Raw genomic sequence first — 19587 nt, 5'->3', positions numbered from 1 at the left:
GGCATTTCACACTTGATTTACTGAGAGTTCTCCCTCTCTCTCTCTCTTTTTTTTCCCCCCTCTGAGTCTCCCTGACTTTTTCATATGGCTGAATTTCCACAGAGCTACATGGAAATCTGAGCTACACAGGAGGCTGACAACCAGAAGAATTGAGCTATCATGCCCTCAGGTATTTTGATCATTTATGGAATGCTTTATTTCAGTTCTAGTAAGCTGGGAAGTTTCAGAAACAATTGAACACCCCCTGCACAGTGAACTGCTTTGCCTACTCTGAAATATAATACAGAGAACTGCCTTTCTGCCCAAGGAATGTGCTTTTCTTATTTCTTTTTTAAAAATTTTATATAGTGTGTTTAAAATTTGAACTTGTGTTGATTTTATAAAGTGAAAGCGAGTACTGTGAGAGCAGACCAATGACTGCTGAAAGGGTCTGGCATGTACTGTGAACACATGAGCAAACAATAAAATTTTACTACTGTGTCTATATATTGCTGAAGAGAACATGAGCTTTCTGAGAAAGTGGAAAAATTCAGGTGCTTTTGTTAGACTTGTAGTAAACTGTAGCATTCAAATTTGGTCACTGCTAAAAAAATACAGTTGTCCTTCCATACATATGGATAAGATCAAAGAACATATTTATATCTGATTGTGAAATGATTTGTCTCTGTGTATTTCATGGAAAATCATAGCATCGTAGAATTGCTAGAGTTGGAAGTGACCCTTAAAAGCCAACTGGTCCAACCCCCTGCAATGAACAGGGACACCCACAGCTTGATCAGGGTGCTCAGAGCCCCTCCAGCCTGACCTTTAGTGCCTCCATGGATGGGGCATCCACCATCTCTCTGGGCAACCTGTTCCCCTCTCAGTCTCATAGCCATGCTTTCCCCAGCTTTCAGCAGTAAGCACAAGGCTGGCTGTGTCTCCCAGTCACAAGAAAATGTTTAGATGCCACCTAGGCACAATACAGTTTCTATTTTTATTTTTTTTCCAAAGAGAATCTGACACACTGCACAATGCTTTGCAGGTCCTTGCTCAGGGCCGTCTCTGGCTGAGGCACCTTCTTGCTCTGTTTTATCCCTTCCGGTACTCTCTGATCCTGAGCTCTCCCTCCCAGAATTCCATGTTTCACTTGCCATCAGGTTTCTTCTAGCCTATTTTTGCCTTTGGCACTGTCCTTTCCCTTTCTGAAAAATCAAGTGAGGACTGAGACAATGTTCAGGAAAAAATATCACTGCCAGTCATTATATTGTGCTTATAAAGCCTTAGGTGAGTTGGCAAATTTACATTATTTTCTAAGTAAAGCAAATACATAACCATTCTAGGCTCTTTATTTTATTCAACATCCTTTTCCCATTTCAGTGTAATTTAATTCTGATACTCATACCATGGAATAACCAAAAAGCTTTCTCTGTGTATATACCTCCATAAACTGACATCCAGTATGGGCAGTTAAGTAGAAAAGCATTCAGATTGCCTTGGAATCCTAATTAATACGTAGCATTTACTGACACTACATCACATCAGAGCCAATTACATTTATATTGTGCTCAGCCACTTTACCCATTTCTGTGTATGTGTCTGTTGAATCCTGTCCATATTTAATTTAGGAATGGATTAGCTAATGAGATGGTAGCAACAGTGACTAGCCTGGCAGTAAGACAATGAAAGCTATCCAGAAAACACATTCTGATTTTAAAGTTTTCAGTGAAGGGCAGTAAAGAAAAAATACACTCCAGCAGAACTTCCCTATAAATCCAACTTCCCTTAGGACTGATCTGACCAGAGTTCTGTCTTGCTGTGAATGATTTTCTTCTCTCCTGTGATAGTGTGAGTGATTGACAATAATGGTTACTGAAAAAATAACCCAAACTTTTGTGCAATAACTATTCCAGAGTGAAGGACAATCTTAAATCTGCATGAACTGACTCCAGACGAGTGCAGTTTGCTGAAATAATAAGTATCCAAGGATAAATGTGATGCTCCAGAAATATGTTAGCAGTGGAATTATTCCAGAATCCTAACACACTGTCTTATTTTGCAACTTTTTCTCTGCAAAGTTTTTCTTTGATGGTGCAGGTGAAGGAGAACTGAAGCATGAAAATACTTCAGCAAAACCTCTTCAGGCTCTCTTTCTCTGCTGAGCTCCAGGTTCACAAACCATTTTGTGCAGTGCTCCAGGAGCCAGCTGCTTCACTTCAATTGAACACAGCACAGTTTCAGGGTAACTAAAACAAAATAAAGAAAAGGAAATGCCTCTCCTCCAAAGTAGCTTACATAAAAACATTGGAAAAAAGGCCTAATTCTTCCATCAGGTAAATATTTGTCATTTAGACCTGAAAATAATGCACTTTTCTGCTGAGAAAACTGTTTAGTGAGATGTGTAGAGTGCTCTCAGATCCATCTGGCCAAGTTTCACATGGCAGTGCCTCTGTTTTTCATTGCTGTTCGTGTCATTTTTACATGGGGCAGAAGTAAAGCTTCCAGTGCTTGTAGCCAAGCAGTGCTAAGTGGCATCAAGCAGACTCATGTCCAACTTTATGGAAAAGTGCATGGGAATTAAAAATGGAGCTCTGAGGATCAAGCAGGGAGATGAACTGGGAATCTGTTAGGGTATAAAAGATAATCTATGCTATCAGAGAGAGTCCAGCTGATACAAAGAGTAGAAGAGGTGCTCCCATCACAGCAGATCAGCTCTGAAGGCCACATGGTGCCTTGGGTACATGGTTTGAAGAGAACAAGAGCAGTTGAGTGTACATCTCAAACGATGTCAATGCTGTCTCTCCATGAGTAGGGCCAACAGTGGGCAGGCTCAGGAGGGCATGTGGGTTTGTAGCAGGTGAAAGTAGCAGTGCTGTGGAAAGCTGCAGTGTGGACCAGTTTCATAGAGTCATAGAATAGAATCACAATTTTTTTTTTGGAAAGGACATTTAAAGATCACCTAAGCCAGCTCCCCTGCAATGAACAGAGGTACCTACAGCTACATCAAGTGCTCAGAGTCCCCTCCAGCCTGACCTTGAAAGTTTCCAGGGACAGACGGTGTAAGTTTGGACTGGCGTTGCTTCATGAATCAATGAAACCAAGCACACTTGAAAAAAGTTGGCTGTATATAAGCCAACAAGTACTGTAGGGCTTTTCTGTCATAAATCTGTGTGTAGTTAAGAAGATACTTGAAAATACTTGAATGTAGTGAATTTAGAGAATCTGAGTTTTGACAGCAATGATAGAAATTCCTTGGATAGAGAGGGGGAAGAAAGACAAAAGTGCTTGTTCTGTTACTTCAGCATTTTGTTGGCTGCTTGGTGTAACTTTTAGACAGTTCTTGTGCCAGGTGTTGGTGCCAGGTGTTTTGAACAGCAACAACTGTTAGGTACAGCTGTATCCACCATGCAAAGTAAAGAAATGAGATAGTGCTCTGCTTTTTCAAAAAGGACAACAGATGTTAATATCTTGTAACTTTTGATTGTGAAGGGAAGAGTAAACAAAACCTTTTCTACTAACAATGTTTAAACAAGTTCTAAGGCAGGCTGCTTTATCCTTCCTACAGTCAAGATAAAATAAACCAGACCAGACTGACCAAAGAAGGGAAGAATGAGAAAGATTTTTTTTTTCCAACCCAGCTTCTTCCCTCCCCTTCTCCACCCCTATTCTCTGCAACAAAAAAAAAGTGGATCGAATCATGAAAGTTGGGAAATTTAGCATTGTAGACTACAAGAAATGCAGCTTGTCTTTCTTCATTGGGAGACAGAGATTTCTCTTAGTCACTGCTTCAGCCAGTCCTTTTTAGAGCCCTGTTAACAGCAATCTGGCTGAGCATGGCAGTTTGACAGGACTGGGATGATTCTTATTGTTTTGCTATTGCCTTTCAGTCAAGCTGCTGCCATTCTGCTGTTTGGCTACTTTGATTGATAGTGTGCAAGGGCTGTGTTTCTGACTTGGGGACCTTTCTGTGGTCAAGTTGCGTGCAACTTTGCAGATGAGAATTTAAATGAGTAGAAGTCACAAAATTAAGACATTGAAATTACAGCCCCCACACCAGTGTGCAGTCAACCACAAATTCAAAGCATGGTGTAGAATGCTGGGAAGAGCAATGTGAGAATCACTTCAGCACAGAGTTTGGCTCCATATGTTTTTCATGCAGTGAAATCTGTATTTTGCTTTATACATTGGACAAAACTTGCTGAGGGGTGACTATCTTCTGTTTTATATTTTGAGTCCTTTAACTGTGCAGAATTTTTGTTTTATTTCAGAATAAGGTGCATGGGAAGGAGTGTGTATGTGTATACGTGTGCTGCCTCTCAGTAAACTACTGTTATTTTTACTTTGCACGTTGCAGGTATCACATAGATGCCTGAAACTGTTTAATCACAGTATCTCATGATCTGGTCATAGAATCATGAAGCTCTTCAGTTACTCTCCCGCACAGACTAGTCTCAGTTTATAATTGTAGAATCATGTAGTTGCTTGAGTTGGAAGGGATCCTCAAAACCCCTCCAGCCTGACTGTCTCCAAGTGGCTTCCACCACCTCTCTGGGCTACCTGTTCCAGTGCCTCGCCATCCTGACTGTAAAATGTTTTTGTTTTTTTTTCTTATATCTGGTCTAAATCTCCCCTCTTTTAATTAGAAACCATTTTCCCTTCTCCTATCAGAACAGATCCTACTAAAGAATTTGTCCCCTTCTTTCTTATGGACCACCTTTAGTTTCTGACAGGAATAATAATGAGACTGTTTCCAGTATCTGGACTATATATTTAAGAGATTATCTGAGCTAGGTTAAAGTCCATGCTGGTGTAGACATGCACTAAATGGTAAATGACTGAATTACATTATGGTAATATTAGCCAACAAAAGCAGTGATAAAAGGATTTGGCTATAGGAGCAAAAAAAGATGATGATGTGAGTTTTGGATACTGCAAAGGTTTCTAAGATGCTGGTGAAATGGCAGTCATGTCTACTAGCAGCAATCTAAATACAAAACTGTAGGAGTGAGAAAAGAGGAGACAACACAAAAGCTTCTGCTATTATTAGTCACTATGTAGAAGGTTTGCTGTTCAGAACAGAGAAGACAAGGAATCTGGGATCTGACTTGTTAGACTTGAGTGCATGGAGGAACTTGGAGCTGTGACAATCTCTGAGGACACCCTGCCACAGAGAGTGCCTTACACTTTGCCCTTCCAAGGTCATATTTAAAGCTCTAGTGAATGCATATATTTACCAGAAAGCCAATGAGATTTAAAGACAGTCTAAAAACATTTGGGTTACCCTCAGCCCTGTGTCAGAATAGCTGCTGTGCTCAGCACATCACCAAGCAACTCAGAGGGGTACACAGGGGTTTTTAATGCCTGACACTTTAACACAGTCCAAAGACTCTCTCATGACACATGCCAGTAGTGATTCACTGCCTCTCAGCTGCCACGTGATTAACCCGTCTCTCATTCATTCTCTATAATTATTACTTAAAAATAATAATAATAAAAAATCTTCATGTTCTCATCTTTTTCCACATAAAAATGTCAACTTGTCAAGAAAGAGAGGAGCTGGAAAAAATTCCTCTCCTTTTCACCTTGTCTGGCTTCTTTAAAACCAAGCTATGCAAAGCTCTAGTGCAGCCTGACAAGACCTAACTGCTGAGATTTCACAGGCACCGGGGGAATGGAGGTGGGAGGGAATGGGGGAATTGTTCCTGTAAGGGCTCTGCCACAAGCTACTGCATCTGCAGGGTCTCTCACAGACACCTCAGGGTTGAAAGAGGGCATCTGAAATGGAGCAGAGGGAACCACATTCAACAGGAAAGTAAGAGGCATAGGAATAGAAAAATATGATGATAAATCTGTTTCAGTGTAAGAAAAGCTGCTGAGTTAAACAGCTAGGAAAAGTGGAAACTTGTTTCTGTGATAGAACATGCCCCTGGAAAGGAAGCAGAGCATCCTGAGTCATTATTTGGTACATTTTATTTTGACACAGAGAACTTTACAGCCTGAAAATGGGTTGAAGGATTTCTGTGCTATAAGCAGGCCATCTGTTCACGACTGTATTAGACGTGATAATGTTCTTTTCTTAACAACTATTAATATCATGGCTCCATTTGTCCTGCTCTTCTGCCTGGATCTGGCTGGCAAACAGGTGGTGTAAGACACTGCTATATTCCTAAAACAAAAATACTGTTTTGAAGAAAAAATGTGCACTATGGAGTTAGTGAAATGAAGGGAGCTTCTCTTTTTCTTGATGCACATTTCTGGTAATCAGAAAGTGTGGTAAGTCAGTGCTCAGTGGCAGATCTGGATCTCTTCACAGTGGTGGAGTCGCTTTGACATTCACCACAGGACCATGGCATTAGACCAGGACAGAGCCTTGTTCTTACTTTATCCTTTCATATCATTCAGATGATTCTTGGTGGGAAAAGGCTCTTGCACAATCACTCCTGATTTGTTACTTTCTCCCATAGGTTTCTAGTCCCCTGCCAGAAGCAGTTATAAATTTTGGAATATTTAGGGAGAAAGATAATATTTTACACATTACAGTAGTAGGGTATGGGGGGTGCTAGGCATGATAATATCTGAAGGAAACAACCAACTTGTTTGCAGCTTTGATTGCAGTTTGTTTGTTTGTTTGTTGTTTTGTTTTTTGTTTTAAACAGGAGGAAATGAGTTGTAAGTAGCAGATAAGCATCTCAGTATACACAGGGATGCAAATACTCTGTGATCCTACTGTGACTTTCTTCTGCCACCATCTGGAACAGCAATTGAGTTTACAGATGGAAAAATCTCTCTCTCCAAGTCTTTTCTTTCTCCTCAGTTGTTACTTTACCAGAAGGCCAAGTTTCTCTTCAACAGTCTTCAAACCCTATTTCTTATTCAGATGCTGCTGTGGGGGCTGCTTGTGTCAGACTCACTGTCCTTTAGGAGGTAGCAGTTCATTCAGGAGCTACTCTTTTCAGATCTTTTGCAGTTTTCTTATAGTCATGTACCTAATTCCTAGTTATTGGATGAGTAGCCACCAGATGCATTGATTATAGCTCTTCACCATGTAGAGTTCACTCCTCTGGGTTTGGTTCCCCAGATGAAAGCCAGATTCCCTTCTTTTGTACATTCAGTATGTTCCTTCCCTAGTGGCAGGGACAGGCTAGTGGAAGAAAATTCTTACATCAGCATCTCAGAACAAGGGGTGTTTCTCCTGGCAGCCATTCACCTCCTGCAAGCTGAAAATACCAGAATGGTCACAGGCTTAGGCTCTTTCTTCTGTTTCCATTTGAATCATAAAGCTTAATTAAGAGCTCTGAGCAGGAAGAAGTGATCACAGTAATCAGGACACTGGGATCCCTTTTCAGACTGCCAGGAAGCATGAGAGGCTTTGAGTACTCTGACATGCAGAGGAAGGTATGGAAAAGGTTCATAGGGCACCATGGAATTGCCTATGCTTCCTCTATTGACTCCACAGTGAGCTTTCTCATTTCCACATACCCAAAGTCTAAACAGTTGTTCACTTTTCAAGAGATTGAATCTGTCAGCTCTGCAGTATATTCTTCAGTGCTAGTACTTCATTTCATACAGTCCTTGGTAGTCTCAGCTCAGGAATATGCTCATAGTCTATGTTAATATCAGAGGTGTGCAGAAAAGCAAACCTATGTGTGGGAAAGACAGACCTAACTCTTGTGCTGAGCTACGGCTGAGTAGATCCATACTCCTCGCAGCCCCCATGAAAGCACAGAATGGAGGCAGGAGCTGAGACTGGCTGACCAGAAAAGTTGTACAAGAAGGACTGGGACTTGACTTGGTGGGAGCAGTGGCTAAACCAACCTTCTGGGAGAAATTCCAAGGGTAGGGAGAGCAACTGATACCTTGAGGAGGCATTTGGAGGCAGGCATCATGGGGATGAAAAACAAAGTAAAAAAGAGAACACCAGAGCCTGTAACTCAAGCCTTGTGTGGTTTGTGCCTTCTTGCTCCCTTCTGCTGGGCCATTGTATTCAGTGAAGAGATTCACACTCCTCTAGCTCATAAATTGTGAGACACCCCACAGTGCAGGTTGTCTCAATCCAGAGGAAGTGCAGTTACACAATTACAGAGGGTGCAGCGTAGTCATAAAAATTTTGAAAGAATGTTCTTTGGACATAATGGCAGCATTTTGCCAATATTCTGTAACTCAATAAACAAGCAGTAGAGCATTGATTCAGTGCTAGTGGAAAAAAGAATCACAATTCCCACTAATAACATTTCTCATTTCTTATTTGACAATAGCTGATGGCAGCTTTTATAGACCAACCTCTGCTGAGCACACAGCTGCAAGGAAATGAACCCATGCGTTAATGTGCAACACTGTACTGCATAGACTTAGCTGAGAAATAATTTGTACAAATTACAGATGGAAACCAAATCTAAAGAAAGAAGCCTGCTACGATTGTTGCTTGGGAGGGACAAATCTAGAGGGGTAAGTGCACTTTGGGCACAAGGTGCCCTGATTTTCCAGCTGAGACTGGATCCAAATTCAAATGTAACCCCATCCTTTGCTCTGGGTAGTGAGTTCTCCCTAACATGTGTGATGTGCATGTGTAATTTGCATCTGAATGAATGTTCCTTAACTGCAAGGAAGAAGTGAACAGTTTAGTTTTAGGTTAAGAAAGAAGATGGAGAAAAATGAGTGAAAACACTGGGAAATCAAGGGAACGTGTAATCCTGGAGCCAAAAGAGAATTTCTTAGATTCTCCTTGACTCAGGATTTCAGGTCAAATCATCACTTTGATGAGAGCTACTTTTTGCTGGAGCTGCTCTTCATGGTAAAATGTTTTGCAGTTTGGTTTCTGATGAGGAATGAGTGATGCTGATGCTGTAGGCTTGTCAGGGCTTTTTATGTAAAGCCAAAGTTTACAGTGAAGGGCTAAGTTGCTTTTATAGCTCAGTATACATTTAAATTCAGGTGAAAAGCATCCTTAATCACTTTGTACCTCTTGTCCCTCCAGGTGCTCACTGGATCTTTTGGCACTGTCTGAGAGGAGATGCTTCACAAAATGTATCTTCACAAAATATATCACAAGGTTTATCTCCAGTTATCAAACAAAAACAGTTCCAGGTGATTTTTAACACTAGTGTATGCAAGTCCTATGTTATCTCACTTGAGAGCAGAGACTGAGCATATTATTTGTAGAGAATTAGTCTTGAGAAGACTGTCTGTAACTGTGCAGTTTATGTGGATTTACAATATAATAGTGCAAGGAGGGCTGACTATACCACTGCATTGAGCTCATACGTGTAGTACGATTGGCCTATGCTGAAAGCTCCATGAAAACAGCAAAATGTGGGAAAAGATTCAGTGCTGTGCCATTGGAAGAACAGAATGTCCTTCCTCAGTGGTTCTTTAGAGAACTGAGTAATGCAGTGTGAAGCAGACTGATTTTCATGTCATAGGATTTTTTAAGGAACGCATGGGAGCCTCTTAGTGGAAAAACTGTGTATTTTCTGGCAGAATTTCCCACAATTTCAGGAATGGTGGTCAGGATCAAAATACTCCTTGGTAAAATTGATCACCAAACTAGTCCTTATTTAGGCTTGATGAACTTACTTCATAGGTGCTTTTATTTCTCTTTCAGGAGAAAAAAAAAGCACGAGTTCTGGTTTTGGAAATATGTAAATTCTCAGTCATATCATAATAACATAGAAACTGTCCTCCTTTGGAGTTCAGATGTTCTTTCCCTTGCCATGGCCAACTTACAGTGAAGAGGCGTTATAATATGAACACTGAAGTTTTCCTTTCCTGAGAATTGATTGTATGTAGAAGGAAAGGTCAACAAAAAAGGACATCTGTTCTAACTCAGTGAGGTGCAATACCTTGTGCTCAAGTGAAAATAGCCTACTTGATACCTTCCTTTCCTGCCCATTTTTAATTTTTTTTTTTTTTTTAAAGGAGAAAGTTACTCTACAAAAACATTAGTCAGTTCATGGACAGAAATGGTAGCTTGTTTTTCTTTCTTTCTTTCTTTCTTTCTTTCTTTCTTTCTTTCTTTCTTTCTTTCTTTCTTTCTTTCTTTCTTTCTTTCTTTCTTTCTTTCTTTCTTTCTTTCTTTCTTCCTTTCTTCCTTTCTTCCTTTCTTCCTTTCTTCCTTTCTTCCTTTCTTCCTTTCTTCCTTTCTTCCTTTCTTCCTTCCTTTCTTCCTTCCTTTCTTCCTTCCTTTCTTTCTTCCTTTCTTTCTTCCTTTCTTTCTTCCTTTCTTTCTTCCTTTCTTTCTTCCTTTCTTTCTTCCTTTCTTTCTTCCTTTCTTTCTTCCTTTCTTTCTTCCTTTCTTTCTTCCTTTCTTTCTTCCTTTCTTTCTTCCTTTCTTTCTTCCTTTCTTTCTTCCTTTCTTCCTTTCTTCCTTTCTTTCTTTCTTCCTTTCTTCCTTTCTTCCTTTCTTTCTTTCTTCCTTTCTTTCTTTCTTTCTTTCTTTCTTTCTTTCTTTCTTTCTTTCTTTCTTTCTTTCTTTCTTTCTTTCTTTCTTTCTTTCTTTCTTTCTTTCTTTCTTTCTTTCTTTCTTTCTTTCTTTCTTTCTTTCTTTCTTTCTTTCTTTCTTTCTTTCTTTCTTTCTTTCTTTCTTTCTTTCTTTCTTTCTTTCTTTCTTTCTTTCTTTCTTTCTTTCTTTCTTTCCTTCCTTTTGTGAAATTTGAGCTTGACTCCTAGAAAGCTACATTTTATCCCACAAGATATTTTCAGTTCTGACTCACCTAGAAAAATATTCTCCAGGCACAGAAAAAATGATTCTTTAACTGTAAGGAGGAACCCGTGGTGAAAAGAACTGAGACTGTGAAGCCCTGTTTTGAGTTTCTACTTTCGAGGTATCTCCAAGGAATATTAGTCACTGGAGAGGGTAAATTCACAGTGAAGAATTCAAATGTTTGCATATAAAACCCATACAGACTCATAGTCTGCTAGAATACAAATGCTGTAGACCAGATAAAAATGTTAAATATTATTCACCTTGCCACTTCTTATCCACATTTTATTAGCCAGTGTCTATGTTCTACTCTTATTAATTCTTCTAGAGTATGTTTTTTTATCCCTTTTTTTCCCGCACTTATCTTGAGCATTCTGTGCTACAAGCAAGAACTTTTCAGCAGATGTTTCTGCCTTGTGGACTCTGACACTCCATACTTATTCTTTCCTGACAACTAGAAATCCTGACTGAGATGTTTCATTCTTCTCACTTGAGTTTTGGGAGCACTATGGAATAACAACTAATCAGTACTAATTCCTGTAGCTTGCATTAATATTAATTACTCAACACTAGAGACAGAATGTACCCTTAGCAAATTTGCAGATGATGCTAAACTAAGGGAATACCTAACATGCTGAACAGCTGAGCTATGTTCCAATAAATCTTGAGCCAAGAGACAGCTCATGAAGTGCAGAAAGAGGAATCCAAATCTGAGGAGGAGCAGGAGCAGGGGCCAACAGGTTGAGGACAGAATGTCCAAACAGCTGCCAGTTGAACAAGAGCTGGGGTCACAGTGGATGCTGAGTGTAAGAGCTAGTAGCTGTTTTCCTTGCAAATACCACCAAAAGCATGGCAGAAATCTTAGCGGTGGTTGATAGAGATGGTCAAGTTGAGGACTTGATGATCAGGGTCTACTCTACTGGACTACTTAGCCTTCTGAGACTAAGTAAAAGCATCAAGCTTCTTGGACAGGAGTTACAGAAGAGCCTCAGATAAATTCTTAGCAGTAGTAGCAGATGTATAGCAAAGGTCAGTAGTCACACTTTGCAGCTGTGTGGTTCAGGCTAAACATCAGGGCAAAAAATTCCTCACTGGGAGGATGTTGCAGTATTGGAACATGTTACCCAGACAGGTCAGAGACTCTTCATCCCTGGAGGCTTTAAGAACTCAGAAGCAACATCTGATCTAATCTTAAGCTGGCCATAGTCCTGATTCTTAAGTGATATGGGCCCAGATGTACCAGCGATCACTTCCAGCCAGCACACCCATGGCTTTGAATCTGGAGGATATGGTAAGCCAATCAAAAGAATCCTATTGCAGTCAGATTTTTATTGAACAGCCTGTAGTTATGAAGTGTTACTGAAAAGTGAAATAAGTGTACGTTGTGGAAACTATTCTCCTGAATCGTGTTTTACATGTTATAAAGTTGCTGCAGAATACATGACTCCCAAATGAGCTGAACACAAGACAACATTTCCTACTAGCCCAAATCCCCTTTCTGGAAGACTTTTGACACCTGTCAATGTTTAAGCAAGTATGAACTTTGTTTTAAACCTTTGCATCTATATATTTTTGGATTAGTCCAGGAGTATGTGAATAGTTATTTGATGGATCAAAGCATTTGAGAAGCCTGAGCTGGCCTCTGGTCATTGTTCTATTCCTGAGTTACCTTGGCTGTGGTTCTCTTTGAAGAACTGATTCAGACAACTTGAATATATGTTTTACATCTGTGTCCCATATTCAAGTTACCAGTACCCAAAATAGGTAATATGTCTTCCAAGTTAAACTTCCATGAAAATACAAGCTGCTCCCATGTCTTTATGAGTGCAGTTCTTTCCAGAAGAAAACCTCCTCAACATTTGCAGACGAAATTGCAGTGAAAGTGTGTCCATGCAAAACAGTGTAGGAGCAGTTTTTAAAGTAAAGTAGAACTTGCAAGAAGTCCACGCCATTCTTTATTACTTCATCAGGTTCTTTGTTTGCCACACGAAAGACAGGAATGTTATCACTGTGGTCAGATCATTATTCACAGAACTGACAAATTTTCTTTCACATAGCCAAATATATTTTTTCAAAGTACCTAGTGTCAGTACGAGTGAAAACTGTAGGGCTTGCATTCAAAACCTGTGGAAACCTTTGCTAAGGCTCTATTTTGAGAGTCTCTGTAGAAAGCCATGGAAAATACTGTATGGTGAGACATTCTTGTTTGACAACAGCATTTGGATAATGTACATACCAATAAAATGTATAGTCATGTGAATTTAGGGCTCTTCAAACCCCAGATGCCCTCAGGGAATTCCAAGGTACTTTTCAGAACTGTTTTGTGTTTCTCTGCTTGTTTTCATAATTATTTTTTCGTGTTCTTTTTGATATGCTTGCAACATGGAGGTAATTATACCTAGCATAAAGTTACCTGTTGCTGTATTCAGTCCATTATAATGCCAATATTTATTCTGTCTGATAGTCTTGAAAGAGTCACAGGACATCAATTCCAACTAAATGCCATTAGATTAGTGAATCTCCCATTTATCAGAAGCCTTTATCGAAGACTTTACATGCATGTAACATGAAGTGAAGTTACAGGGCCCTGCCAGCAGCACTTGTCTGTTGACTTTTTTTAGAAATTATATTAGCTGGGGGTTAAAAGTTTCATGCTTTGGAAGTCATCTTCAGAAAAATATAACTGCATACGTTTTATTAATGAAAAAATCTTCTGCAAATCATTTGGCTAGCATCTTGTTGCCCAGTATTGTTTTTAGTATCTGAAATTGATATTTGCTTAGTGTTAACAGAGTTTGCATTACTGTAATACAAATTATTTGGTTCAGGAAAGGAAGAACAACATAGTTCAAGCACCGTGACTTTCAGTTTGATTTTCACTCATGCTTTAATTTTCATATTAATTATGTTTTATAGGAAGCCAGAAACAGAATTAGTGTCAAGAAAACCCAGAAAGAAAATATTGCCTGAACATGCAAGGTTCTCCAGAGTCAGCTCATTCTGCTATTATACTAAATGCATTTGTACAAGATTCTCATTGTCTCAACATTTTATCCTGAAGCTGTGATTTAGTCAAATAAAATAATGGAAAAGTACCACTATAAAGATGTAAATGTCATTATGGACATGTGTAAATGCCATTATGGACATGTGTACAAAGCACTCATTAGCATCTTCTCTGAAACTATTATATTGTTCTGTTCTCAGCCCACTGGACCAGTTATGGGGCCTGGAGACTGTTCTGCACCTCTGCATTGTGACAGTGTTCTTTCTCACCTTTTCTGCTCATAGAATACAAATGTCCCATCTGCAAGAGAAGTGACATGAAAACGAGCAACATCTGCAACGGTTGTATGTATTCATATCTAACTCTTGAGAGGACTCATGGCTGGACTCTTTAGAAAGGTCCTGATGTTTTGTGAAACAGCAAGAAATTAAGAAAAAAATATGTTTGACTATAGGCTCCCATTGAGTATTGCTTTTAATATCTGTCAAGTTGGTGTTCTTAAAAGACAGTCACTGAATTATTATCAAGTTGTATGCAGATATAATTAAGAGACTGCTGTATGAAATGCATCTTTTTAAAATGGTCCCTTATTACTAACATGAATATTTGATTCTAAAGATTCTGTTTAGTGGAGGCTAAGCAAAAAAAAAACAAACTCATAAGCAAATCTCCATGTGAGTTGAGTGCATAAACACTCATTCTGGTCAAAGAAGTATCAGTGTGTGCAGGTGTTGTTGGGTTTTTGTTTCTTTGGTTTTCTTTTTAATTAGCTGGTTCTAACTGTTATTGATAGTGATCCAAAATCTGAGTTCGTTATCTGTGTTAACAGTTGTACAACTGTAGCTCTTCCGAGCACTGACAGAGCTCAAGGCACACATTCATGAAAGATCTCGGCTTTTCTTCACACTGAAGAGTGACTTCTTGCAGGAACTGTCATTTTGGTGACTAACTAGGCTAGTCTGGGATATATAAGAATGATCGTAAGTATTTCTCAGGTTTCGTTAGTTAGGGTAGGACCTTTTGTTTGACCACTTAGATAAATGCCCTGAGTGTAGACCCCATGCAGATACGTGATCTCCTGAGAAACAGTTATGTCCTACACTGATGTGGACGCACAAGGTTCTCCAGTTCTTTGCTATTTGCAAAGAGCACAATGCCTGTACTCTGCTCAAAAGTTGTTTTTCCCAGGAATTCTAAATGTTAAAAGATTCTTACATGCTAAAAAAAAAAAAAAAAAAAATTCTCTCCAACTGTGCAAAAGACTCACGGACCTAGAGAAAACAATGAAACATCTGAGCTTCTACCCTAGCACTGTGTTCTTTGGAGTTATGCCAGATGGTTTAGGTTCCTTATAATTTCTCATACGCAAAAGTCTTTTGTGCAGCCTGGTGTTAATGCAGCATCCTGGTATTTGCACTGCTTATTTAAATGCTAAATGCATTCCAAGAGTTACTGAAGAAGACAACATCTTCATGCTGAGAAAGGGTACATGTGAGGCACCCAGTACAGTTCAGCCTGTTAGGTAATAATAGGTAATAGTCTCGTGTGGGTTGGAAGGGACCTTAGAGATCATTGAGTCCAACCCCCCGGATTCGAGACTCCTGTGCTGCAGAGCGGCACTTCTACCACTTGCGCCACAGGGGGGATTCGAACCCGGGCCCTGGTGTTGCAAGGCAGCATTCCTACCACTCCGCCACTGGGGCACACTGTTCCCAGTCCTCCCCTTGAAGAACACTGTGTTAAATTTCCTGTTTAGAGAAGCTTTCAGAATTACACTAATTTCATCAAAGTGATAATGATATATAGTTACTGCAAGCCTGGCTATGATCAGATAGTTTAAAATAGCCCATTAGACAGGACTAACAAATGTAAAGAATTATCAAGCAAACCCTATTTTGGCCCTCCCATTTCAATACTGGTATTTTCATCCTACCTGCTGTGCTGTGAGTTTGTTTTGTTCTTCTTCCTTTTTTTCCCCAGAAAATTACCTTGCAGCAGATGACCATATTATTTGGGGTGAAAAAGTGAGTGGGCAGAAACTGCAATCTGGACATTTTTAAAGGGAGATTGAATTACACAGCTTGCTGTAAGAAGTACAAGCAAATTTTAGTCTGGACAGTGCTTATCTATTTTTGCAAGTACATCACTTTGGAAAGTGTTTTGCTCAGCTAATCTATATAGCTGTCATAGAAATGTAATTTTTCCCTCCTTCAAACCAACAGCGGACACCTGGCAAGCTTACTTGCGCACCCATGCATTCAAGTCTGCCGGTTTCCATGGGAACCCATCAAACTGTCGCATCAGTTTTCTAACATGCTGCCACTTCACAAAGACAGGACAAGCTGTTTTGCACAGTATTCCTGTATAATGCTGTTTTGCTTTCTCTCTGAAGACAATTCAGTAAGATTCAGTGCTTGCAGACTGCAAGAATTGCTTTTTATTTTCTTTAAATCAGCACATATATACAAAAAAATATAGGATGGAGCTTTTACAAACTTACTGAAAAAGAAATTTTAAGCTATGAAACTCCCTATCTTGAGATGAGAGGCATGAATAATTCCTTTAAGTAAATAAATTCATGTTATTATTTCATTAATACACTACATCTGTCTTTTGTTCCCTCCTGGGAAGATTCTTCAGTTCCAAACTCAAGATGTGACACATAGGTGCTTCTTTTGAGAGTCTCACATGGTAACTTTTATGTTAAAATTTGAGCAATTTGTTCAGTGAGTTAAAGACATGGTCTCTGGGGAAGCAGGAGATTCAGTGATCCAGGAGTTCTTGTTGACTGTATGGCTTAAAGTTAATCTGGTGACAGTGAAACCAAGGCTTCTTTCATTACAAATAAATGAGATTTCAAGCTTTATCCTCTCATACCCAAAAACAAGGCTTTGGAGGAACTTCAGATTATCAAGCAGACAGAGGAGTGTGATAATTTTTCATTAAGACTATCCAAATATTTAGCTTTCAGATATGGTCCCCCACAAATAGTTTTTTTCCTGTAAGCTTTCAGTTGAGTAAAATTCATGGCATGAACCCCACTCAGCATGCAATTGAACTGCTATCTGTCATTCAGCTAGTGACAAGGATTTCCAGTAAAGATAAATCTTTTGATATGAGCACTTTTTGCTTCATTTAAAGCTCACTGCTAAGAAGTTTCTGGAATCTTAGAAGCTGCTAGTTCTTATAACTTAGAAATGTGCTCTGGCACTGCATGTCTTTTTAAAATATAAAACCCTTTTCTACATTTGTTTCTTCCCAATACAGCACAATTTTATTGATATCAGCAGTTGGTCCTCATTTAAATTGGGGAAGTATCAAACCCCATGAATTCATCTTATGGAATAGCAAAAAATAACTAATGATATGTGCATGAGATGAAGCTCAAAGAAAAGGCTCAAGGAAAAGGACAGTTAGTTGGCAGGATGCATAGAATAAATGCACAGTAAAATTTACAAGAATGTCTTATCCACTGAATATTTATAATAGGAATCACATGGAACTGAAAGTTAAAGAGGCATAAACAAGATAAACGCCTATTTATTGAGAAGCATCTTCCATCTGAGGGAACCTAAGACTGAATGCCCCATGCTGTAAAAAACTGACTACACTTAATATTGGCTTGCTTAATGGAAAGGTTTGTTTATGTCATTTAGCACTAATTTAATGCTAATGTGCACATTTAATAATAACTGATAGTAAACAGTTTCCCATTTAATGTTAATTCAAAATCACTGGTGTCCTATTCCAGATTGTACTTAGTGTCACTTATTTCAATTAGTGAGGAAAAAAAAATGCTGTTTTATTTTTATATAAAACTTTACCGGAAATCTGAGATACAGGAAGCACAATTTAGCCACTAGCATCTAATTTTATCATGTTAATTGTTAAAATAGTGATCATGAAAGCCATGGAAAAATAATTAGATCTTGCTAAACACAAAGAATGCATCCAGATGACACATGAATGTCTGTTAACATATAAATGTAAATTATGTATATATATATTTCTGTTTGAGCATGGGCAAAAAGAGATTGTACTGAAGAGAGGGGTTCTGGTTTGATCATCTCCATTTCCAGAGTAAAGCCGTAGTACTCATCTTCTGGTTTTCCAGGGCAGCTGTCCCTGGGATAACAACAAAAACTGGTGACATAATTCCCCACCAAAGAAGTTCAGCAAAGCTGTGAATGATCTGGAGCAAAAATCCTGTGGGAGCAGCTGAGAGAACTTGAATTGTTCATTCTGGAAAAGAGGAGGCTCAGGGGAGACCTTATCACTCTCTACAACGATCTGAAAGGAGGTTGTGCCAAGGTGCAGATTTGGCCTCTTCTCCTGGGTGACATTGATAGGATGAGGGGTAATGGCCTCATGTAGCACCAGGGGAGGTTCAGACTGGATACTAGAAAAAGTTTGTCTCTGAAAGAGTGGTGATACATTCGAACAGGCTGCCCAGATCTCATTACTTGTATCATGTGGACTATGTGTGTAGTCATTTAATAAATCAGCTTTTTCTCTTCCCTTATGTACGTACATGTGCAGACTAAAGAGTGTGTGTAATTCCTGAATGTAGGTTCATAAAGTGAAATAATATTATATGCAATGTTAAATGCAGCTGCATCATTATTTACATGTGGTCTGCCAGTCTAGCTATCTAATCTGTCAGTTATGTCAGTGTCTTGTTAGTCTTGACCTGAGTCTTGATATATTACTTAGCTACTCTTTCATTCTCTGGGATTTGTGACTCCAGTATCATAATTATGTTTTCTGTACATTGTCTGAATGGTTTATTTCAAACAGTGCAATGAGTCAATTATACTATTGCCTGTATTCTGAGTGCTGGAAAAAAACACTGATTGCTTTCTGTCAGTTGAATCAGGCATGGCTATTCCCTGAGTATTTTCTCTTTGCCAGTAGGATAACGTCCCACTGAGAATATTGCCTCCTTATTGTGAAAACTTTTGCATTTTGGTGGCTCACAATTAATAACAGTGATGTTATTAATTTCCAATGCATTTTATAACTTTGAAAGCAACAAAAAGACTAACTTATAATGTTAAAGAATAAAATTATGGCCTACTCCTTCCCTAATGGGAAATAGGTTTCCTGCACAATTTGCATTTCTTTCCTGCAGTGAATATAACCTGTAGCATGCTCTTAGAAGGAAAGCTAATTGTAGAGAAGTGGGAGGCATTACAGATAGGTTTACTGATTGTTCTTGAATAGAAAAAAAACTAAGATGCAGTTGAGAGTAAGCTTATGGTAATGGGTCCTTTTTGAACAGGAGCTAGAGGTCCATTCTGAGCACAACTGACATATCATCCTTGTTTCTGATTCTGTTGATACGAAAATGTCTATGTATCCAAAACTCAGGCACTGTACACATCAAACTGTTGCTCTTCCAGTGTTTGCATTGATAATCCATCTTCTGCACTAAAAATATGACAAGCATAAAACTTTGAAAAGGCCAAGTTTGGCATCTCTTGAGATTATTTTTGACCTCAACTTTGACAGCAAATCACGGAAATCATGAGCTGTATGCATTTTCCAAGTCCATTAAGCAACTGAGTTCTGGCAAGTTGCTATTATTAGTAGAAGTGTTAGCAACATTTCTATAGTTAACGAAAGCCTTGATATTAGGGGCTTGGCAATCATGGAAAGGCTTGTGTCTGCTGGGGCAGAGTACATACATGCATGTGATCCACTGTGGCACTCTGTGAACAAGTAGGTTCTTTCAAAAAATGAAAATAAAGTTACTTAGAAAGCATATGACCATATTCTGGTTGAGTCCTCTATCTGTCTTCAGAAGGAGACACTGAATATTTGATAAAGATTGTTGTACATACTTCTTAGTGGTGACTTAACATCTCTGAAATCCAAATTGCTGTTGTATTCTACTAGAACA

The 19587-nt window shown here is 39.0% G+C and overlaps 1 long non-coding RNA gene across 8 annotated transcripts; it reads left to right on the top strand.

Annotated features, from left to right (window-relative positions):
- Positions 1-19451, top strand: LOC107315826 (uncharacterized). 8 transcript variants are annotated; one of them, XR_001556079.3, is made up of 5 exons: positions 1-169; positions 8359-8424; positions 8954-9063; positions 11807-11969; positions 13886-19451. It is a non-coding gene; the product is annotated as an uncharacterized LOC107315826 (long non-coding RNA). The 8 variants fall into 8 exon arrangements; XR_014936276.1 differs by lacking the exon at positions 11807-11969 and adding an exon at positions 12105-12208 and having other exon boundaries at positions 8235-8424; XR_014936277.1 differs by having other exon boundaries at positions 8235-8424; positions 11811-11969.
- Positions 19452-19587: the final 136 nt, after the last annotated feature.

This window comes from Coturnix japonica, chromosome 1 (genome assembly GCF_054131305.1).
Source record: "Coturnix japonica strain WE chromosome 1, WE-NBRP24, whole genome shotgun sequence".
Lineage (NCBI taxonomy): Eukaryota > Metazoa > Chordata > Aves > Galliformes > Phasianidae > Coturnix > Coturnix japonica.
Note: the sequence above shows the minus strand (reverse complement) of the source record. Positions and strands in the feature narration are given on the sequence as shown.